Below are 9,029 nucleotides of genomic sequence, written 5' to 3'. Positions count from 1 at the left end.
GAAGTGTCGGGGATGGGGAAAGAGCATACCATGACCCGGAAGAAACAGGGGAGGAAAGAAGAACATCCATGCCTGTGGGAACCCAGAGACAAAGGAATGGTGAGGCCTGGCCTGGTAGCTCATTTCGTTTGAGTGTCCTCCACATATGCCAAGGCTTGGAGATCCATCCCCGGTCAGGGTACATGCAAGAATCAACCAATGAATGCATAACTGAGTGGAACAACAGATCTCTCTCCCATCCTCTCTCTCTCTAAAAAAAAGAGGAAGAAGAAATCCACCCCAACCACCCCTCCCTCGCCGTCTTCGCTCTTCCGGGCTGGTTCATTTCATGATGATGCAAGGGTACCCCAGCTTTTCCAGTATCGAGAACCCCACCCGCCCCTACCCAGCGCTAGGTCTCTCCGGAATTCGATCTGCCTCCTGTCTCAGCCCAGGGCCCTGGCGGCTCCCAGGGGGAGGGGCCCCGCCCGCACCGTTTCCTAGGCGACAGGTGCCTGGCGCCCAGCTCAGGTGGCATCGTCCAGGCAACGGCCTAGAAAACCACCCCCTCGCTTCTACCTCAGCCCAGGTATGCCCTCTCCACCCCCTCCACTGAAACCGAGGGCCAGGCTGCAGTCCCTAGAGGCCCGGGGATAAAGAGCCCGTTGTGGGCTGGGGGAGGAGCCCTCAGGGCCTGGAGTGAAAGGAGAGAGGCAGGGACAGAGCACCGGGTGGAGCTGACGCCCAGGACCCCTCCCACGCCCACGGGAAGTGAGTGATTACTCTGGGTGAGATTCCACAAAGAAAGGCAACAGGGGTTAGGCCCAGGTGACTCGGGTTTCTTTGAACCCTGCCTCATCATCCTCAAGAAAGACGCTCTGATAGAAACATCAATGATGAGAATCATTGACCGGCTGCCTCCTGCATGCCCCCTACTGGGGATCCAGCCCACAACCCCGGCGGGTCTGCGCCCTGATGGGGAATCAAGCCGTGACCTCCTGGTTCATGAGTCGACACTCAATCACTGAGCCACACCAGCCAGGCTGGAGGTAAACACACACACACACACACACACACACACACACACACACACAATACACACACACACACAATACACAGTAGCTCAACCTGCTATTTCTGCTGGCAAAGGAAAGACAAAAATTATAGCTCTTTACCTACAAATATCATATTTTAGTATTTCTTTTATAAAATATATTTTTATTGATTTCAGAGAGGAAGGGAGAGGGAGAGAGAGAAACATCAATGATGAAAGAGAATCATTGATTGGCTGGCTCCTGCATGCCCCCTACTGGGGATGGAGCCCACAACCTGGGCATGTGCCCTTGATCAGAATCGAACCCAGGACCCTTCAGTTCGCAGGCTGACGCTCTACCCAGTGAGCCAAACCGGCTAGGGCTGTTAGTATTTCTTTAAGCATGGTCAAATGATTTTTATATTAGTAGTTCTCATAATGTGTTATCGAGATTGATGACATGAAGAACTAACCAGTCAAAAGCTGGGTATATTGTCTTTCTAGATTTTATGGAAGTCATGAGGCCAGCTCTGTAGCACAAAGGGTACCATTATATGTCCACAAATAAACCAAAATATTGATGTACAATTGATTTTTGACAAGGATGCCAAGATCTTTCAATAGAAAAAGAAAAGTCTCGAAGTTGGAACCCTATCTAACTCCATAGACAAAAATGAACTCAAAATGGACCAACAACCTAAATGTAAGGTGTAAAACTATAACTTTCAGAAGAAAATATGGGGATAAATCTTAATGAACTCAAATTTCGCAATGGATTTGTAGATTTGACTCCAAAAAAAAGAAAAGGAAAAAAAGAAAGACCCTCTTCCTCAAAACCCCTTGGAGCCCTGGCACTCCCCTTGTGGAGGGCAGCCTGGGAGTCACAGACCATGGCTCAAACCCTGCCCTACCCACCTGGACAGATCTTGGAAAGTCAAGGTCCTTAACCTCCTTGGGTCAAAGACCCGTTTGAGAAACCTCCTGAGATCCACAAACATGAGCCCCTCCTTTGGGGGGGGGGGGTCCGTGAACTCTCTTAAGCCCCTCCCTGGGTGCTGAGAATTATTGTGTAAAAGGCAGGGAGGTGGGGGGTGGGGGGGAGGCTGATGAAAATTCCAACTTAACAAGATGGTTGTGAGGACTCTCAAAGGCAGCCGCGCCTGGGGGGAGCCTCTCGCTTCCATGCCTCCTGAGGAAGACCGGAGGCCTGACCACTTGGGAGGAAGTGCCCTTCAACAGGTGCCCCGGAGGGCTAGGAGTACCCCCCACACACCTGGTCCCTGCACCACTCTACAACCCTGGGGGAGGGGAGGGCGCTGGGTGCTTCCTCATCTGCTCAATGGGGCTCTATTTATAAATAATTATTTAAAATTTTTTAAATTGATTTTAGAGACAGGAAGATTGAGAGAGAGACATCTACCACTGTCCCACCCATTCACGCCATCATTAGCGACTCCTGTATGCGCTCTGACTAGATATCAAACCCAAAACCCTGGCCCATCTGGACGGTGCTCCAACCAACAGAGCCACCCGGCCAGGGCTATAAATGATTCTAATTTCAGATTGGTGCATTGCTCTTTAGGATAGTTTAAGAGAGGTTTATACTTTCATCAGATTTGCAAAGGGATGGTTGACCCAAAAAAGCTTAAGAACCCCTAAAATGGGGAGACTGAGGCTAGAGCTCATCGGTGGGTCTGCAAATGAGCTACTGTGGTTGGGGCTTCCTCTACCCCTGGTACCTGTCTCGTACCACCCCACAGGGCCGTGGGAAGTGCTGTCCAGTAAGTGGGGCTGACTCTGGATGCCTGAGAACTGGGAGGGGGGTGCTGATGCCAGCAGGCTGTGATGGACACAGGGAATCTCGGGGTGGGCTTGTCCAGCTCCTCCAGCCTCCCAGGCCTCACATTGCGTGGGGAGAGGGGGTGTCTGAGAAGAAAGGCAAATAGAAGCAAGCTTTCTGTAGGCTCCCTCTAGGGCAGCAGTTCTCAACCTGTGGGTCTCGACCCCTTTGGGGGCCGAATGACCTTTTCACAGGGGTCGCCTAAGACCATCGGAAAACACATATATAATTACATATTATTTTTGTGATTAATCACTATGCTTTAATTATGTTCAATTTGTAACAATGAAAATACATCCTGCATATCAGATATTTACATTACGATTCATAACAGTAGCAAAATTACAGTTATGAAGTAGCAATGAAAATAATTTTATGGTTGGGGGTCACCACAATATGAGGAGCTGTATTAAAGGGTCGCGGCATTAGGAAGGTTGAGAACCACTGCTCTAGGGTGTCTGCAGGGCTGCCTGGAATCCAGCCCCACAGGTTTGGGCAGGTGTCAGGCGGACTCAGCAAGCAGGGGTCTCTGGGAGGGCCCACTGACCGGCCCACAAGGCCTCCCATCCTGGGCAGCCAGCACAGGGCCTTTGTGGTCCCCACACCCAGAGCAAGTCTGCCTCCTGCCTTGGCCATAAGGTGACCAACTCATCCTGACTTGCCTGGGACATTCTGGTTTGAGCCCTGAGTGCTGCGTCCTGGGGAAACAGGGACAGTGGGTCAGCCTTGCTTCCAGGGCCCACCAGTTCCACAGGCAGCTCTAAATCCTTAACGTTCCCCGGGCTGGTGTGGCTCAATGGATAAAATAAACGAACAAACAAGCAAACCCTTAACGTTGTCATGGGGCCTTGTGTGGTGCTGTGCACGCCAGGTAATGGTAGTGCCCCAAGAAGACAATAAGAGGACCCTAATTTTTTTATTTTATTTTTTTATTTTAAATACAGTTTATTGATTTTTTTTACAGAGAAAGCGAGAGGGATAGAGAGTTATTTCTATCACTCTCTCCCTCTCCCTTCCTCTCTGAAATCAATAAAATATATTAAAAACAAATAAACGAACAAACAAGCAAACCCTTAACGTTGTCACGGGGCCTCGTGTGGTGCTGCGCACTCCAGGTAATGGTAGTGCCCCAAGAAGGCAATAAGAGGACCCTAATTTTTTTTAGATCTTAGTTCTTTGGCCCACTCTATCCACTGAGCCAAACCGGTTAGGGCAGGACCCTAATTTTTTTAGATCTTAGTTCTCTGGCCCCAAATCTCTACACTCAAGCAGGGGGAGACCCCACACTGCTAAGGACTGGCCAGCTGCATGGGAGATGGATGCTCAGATGATAAAGATCCCCCCACTTTTACCCACACCTCCAGAAACCAGTCCCTGCGGGAGGTACCTCCAGCCTGGCCTGGCCCTTCAGCTTCCTTCCTGGACACACCCATTCTTCCTCTCTTTGATAAGGCGCTTGCCTAGAGGGAGAGTAAAAGGGGGAAAATTTGTCGCCAAACTGGAGAGACCAGCAGGGGGTGGGTGTGGCAGAGGACAGATTCCTAGGGCACCTAGACAAGAATGCATTTCCCGCCCTCAGGTCTCCTTGGATAGAGGCCAGGAGGCCCCAGCCCCTCTCTTAGGTCCCCTGGTCCACCAGGATTTGGTTGGATCTGGAAACTGAAGGGTTAAAGTTGGAGCCTGAAGCAGGGACGGTGATGGGGCTGGAATGCCAGTGATATGGAGACTCCCACCCACCAAGGCTAGCATTTCAATGGCACTTTAACACTTCCTCTCGAATCCCTACCCCCATCTGCCTCTGCCTGGAAAGAGGTGGGGTAGAACTTTCCCCGCAGAGGGAGGGAAACTCAGGAGGTGGCCTGGCCCTCCGCCGGCCCCTTCAGGGAGGGACAGAACTGGACCTAGTCTTTGTTCTCTTTGGGCGGGCGCGGGGCTGGGGAGGCTCTGGTGGGCAGAAGAATACAAAGCCCCATCTTCTCTCTCACTCTTTTTAAAATTTATTTTATTTTTCCTCACCTGAGAATATGCTTTTTATTGATTTTAAAAAGGGGAGATATCGATGTGAGAGAGAAACTTCTTCGATTGCTTCCCATATGTGCCCCAACCAACCTGGGGATTGAACCTGAAACCCGGTTATGTGTCCTGATTGGGAATCGAACCCGCCACCTTTCAGTGTACGGGGTGACACTCCAAACAACTGAGCCACACCGGCCAGGTCATCTATCTCACTCTTAGAGAGGACATGTGGGCCCATGATAATGGAGAATTAGTGGGTACCATAGCCACCATGGTGCTAGGAGTGGTCTGGGGGTGGGCTTCGTGGCTGCACAACCCCAAAGGCATCACATACTGCTCTGGGGAGGCGCCTGAGGCCCTGGTATTATAGGTAGAAGAGCAGGTCCAGGTTCCTGAACCAAAAGGTGTGGATCAAACTTTGAGGTCCCATAAGAATTCTCACCGGGCCCTGGCCAGTGTGGCTGGGTGATTGGAGCGCTGGCCTGCGCACTGAAGGATCTCGGGTTCAATTCCCGCTTTAAGGGCACGTACCTGGGTGGCAGGTTCGATCAGGCCTGGGCAATCAGTGTGTTTCTCTTACATCCGATGTTTTTCTCTCTCCCTTTCCTTCCCTTCCACTCTCCCTAAAAATCAATGGAAAAAAGTCCTCCAGTGAGGAATAAACATATATTAAAGAATTCTCACTGGTTTTACAACCCCCATTTTACAGACATGGAAACAAGCTAAGGGAACGTGGCCTAAGTGTATGTGAGTGAAACTGGACAAGCCTGCGGCAACCCCAGACCCTGAACTGACTTCAAGGCAGGCTCCTTGCCCAGCACAGAGGGGAATGCTGGGTAAGCCGGGCCTCCTGGTGCTTTTCTCTGCGGGCAGCACAGCAGGACAGCCCAGAGTCAGCTATCCTCTCCTCGCCCGACCCCCGCCACCCGCCCCCCCACCCCGCTTCCGGTGCCGGGAAGTCTCTGCAGAGTCACACCTGGATCTGAAACCACCCTCCACCTGGCTCACTCTCACCACGTCTGTGTCTGTGTCCCTGGTGCAGAGAGCACCTGTGTTTGCTCACCAGCTGCAGCAGGCAGCTTCCTGGACCCTGGGTCAGACCTGGTGTCACCCCCACCCTAGGGATTCACTGGACAAGACACGGCTACCCTAATCGCAGGTGCCTCCTGGCTGTAAAATGAGGGCGAAGTCTGCCCCGCTCACCTCCAGAGTCACCAAAGACTGCCCAGGCTGCCAGCTCCTCATGCGCCTTGGGGATCACTACAAGCATATTTTGTCAAGAGCATAGTGGGCGTTTCACTTGTAAACCTAGGCAGACTCCATGGATTGATTTGACTTTATTGTCAGTTGTAATTGTCAGCTTTCAACCAGCAGCAGTTATCCAGCTGGAGTTTTGAGGGTGGGGTTGCCCCCTCCTCAAAGTTGCCTTCTTGAAAGATACACATGGTCTTGTCCTTCCTGTTTACTGCCTGATCCTTAGCTGGGAGGGGAGGAAGAGGACGGGACCTATAGAGCTGTGGTTCTCAACCTTGGCTGCACATTAGAATCACCTGGGAATCTTTTTAAAATCCTGATTTCTGGGCCTCATTCTCCGGAAATTCTGTTTCTTTGTTATGGGGTGAGGCCACAACATTAGTAACAAAGAAACAGAACTTTCGGAGGATGAGGCCCAGAAATCAGGATTTTAAAAAGATTCCCAGGTGATTCTAATGTGCAGCCAAGGTTGAGAACCACTGCTCTAGAGGGTGGAGGAAGCAGCAGCAGGGGAAGTGAGAACTCGGCCATAACCCAGCAAAGGGGAAAGACCATCACTCTATTTCCTTCCTGTACCAGTGAGAGCTTCGTCAAGGTGCTAGTACCTTAGGCTCTTGCCTGGGGACTCCACGGGCACCCAAGGCTCCAGGTCAGCAAGGGATTGCCGGAAGCCAGTCCATCCGTGCTGCTTGACACAGTCGCTGCAGGAAAGAAACATCTGCACAGCATATGTTTCAAGGGACCTGGTGTATATGGCATACTGTTCTTAATATGTTTGCTCCCCTTAGTGCTATGTGTTTTAACCAAGATCACCTCTCCCAGAAAGGTTGTTTCCCCAGGTGGGGATTTTTCCCTGAGGTTAGGGAGGGGATACAACCCCTTAACTAAGTGCCAGGCGGGTAGTTAATCACTTTAACTACAAACAATCACGCTTAAGCTACATAATCTTTACTCCCTGGAATGGAGATAAGAAACGCCCTAACCTTTGCAATAGAAATTGACAGGATTAAAATCAACTGGTATAAATACAGATGTAACAAGACAATAAACACCAGAACTTGGCTGGAGAACCTAACCAGAACTTGGCTGGAGATCCTGACCAGAATTTGGCTGGAGATCCTGGCTAGGCTGCTGATCAACTGAAGGCTGTCTCCGTGTCATTCCTTCTTCAACGACTCCGTCCACACCTTTGGGGATCCCTGGACCTGCTGGGGTTGGAGATTTTGCTTCCCAGCAATTGTCCTTGTGGCTCAAGTAGTCACAAAAATTCTCTATAGGTTTTAATGTTTTTCTATGCTGACATTTACTTGGCGTAGTGTGTCCGGATTCCAAAGCTCATCCAGGACCACCCCTCGGACCCAGACCTGTGCTAGGATCCAACGAAGGGCCCATTGAGCCTGCCAGCTCCCTGCCCATTGGGTGAACTTGGGTGAGTTGTCTCTTGGATCCAGAACCTTCCCTTGCTTGTGGTAGAGACTTAATTTGAGCTGTATTTTTAAATCCTCCAGGTTAAGGGTTGACAGAACACAGGCTAAAGTGAGACAGAAAAAATGGGTGGCTGGTTTTTAACTTTGGTTTTTCTTATTTTTGTTTTTATTTTTCATCCTCACACCAGGATATTTTTTCCATTGGTTTTTAGAATGGAAAGGGAGGAAGGAGAAAGAGAAAGAGAAAGAGAAAGACAGAGACAGAGACAGAGAGACAGAGACAGAGAGACAGAGACAGAGAGAGAAACATTGATGTGAAGGAGACACAGCAATTGGTTGCCTCCAAATACCTTCAAAACTTTGCTCAGACTCTGCAGATATATTGGAAAAAAACAACAACAAACTAAAAATGAGACACAGCAATTGGTTGCCTCCAAATACCTTCAAAACTTTGCTCAGACTCTGCAGATATATTGGAAAAAAATAACAACAAACTAAAATTGACATGGGAAGAGAAACCAAGATGGCGGCATATGTAAACACCAGAGATTGCTGCCTCGCACAACCACTTCAAAAATACAACTAAAAGACATAACGGACATCATCCAGAACCACAGGAAGGCTGGCTGAGTGGAAATTCTACAACTAGAAGGAAAAAGAAAAGCACACTGAGACTCAGAGGAGGTGCGGTGCCGAAGTAAATACAAAGGTGCGGAGGTGCATGCGGAGAGGGCTGGTGGCTGAGGACACGATTGTCTTTCTCAATCAGAAAGGAGTCTCAAGCTCCCGACTGCTCTGAACTCCAGTTCCGGGCTAGTCTCTGGGGACCCAGACTCATACGGGGAGAAACTGGGCTGACTGGCAGCGAGTGGAACTCGAGGTGCTTGCAGCGACTATTGGGACACTGAGACTCGGGCCTCTTAGGGTAGAACTGAGTGTCAGCCATAGCTGTTTGCCCCACCCTGTTAATCCCCGGAGACCCCGCCCCACCCAAGCTGTGGCAGAGGCTTTTGCATATGAAAGGCCTGGACCTTTGCAATCTGAAAACTACCTAACAAACTGCAGCTGAATCAGAGAGAAACAGAACTTCCAAAAGAAAGCCCAAGGCCCCACAGCAGCTTACATTGCTTCACAGCTGGGCCTCATCTGGGCACCTCCAAACCCCAAACAAAGAAGAGGATTCTACAGAACTCTCCATAGCTCCTTCTTGGTTGTCTTGTGCCAAGAGCCTGACATCCTGGGCTGAGAAAGCCCTGTCCCAGGACTCTCCTTTGTCCTGTATTGGCCCCTCTTACCCTTGTGTCAAGAGGGACCCTCTTCTTACAATCCAATTGCCCATAGCTGTTGCCTGAGCTCTCTGTTCATGCTGAGGTTGAAGCCTCATGGTGGCTGGTACCATGGATCTGTCTCTCGCCCAATGGCGTGAGCTGGGCCCTCCCTGGAGAAGAAACCTGGGTTCCCCAAGATATGTGATCAATGC

The sequence above is a fragment of the Myotis brandtii genome, unplaced genomic scaffold, assembly GCF_000412655.1.
Source record: "Myotis brandtii unplaced genomic scaffold, ASM41265v1 scaffold1738, whole genome shotgun sequence".
Taxonomy (NCBI): domain Eukaryota; kingdom Metazoa; phylum Chordata; class Mammalia; order Chiroptera; family Vespertilionidae; genus Myotis; species Myotis brandtii.
The sequence above is the reverse complement of the archived record's forward strand: the minus strand, read 5'-3'. Positions refer to the sequence as shown.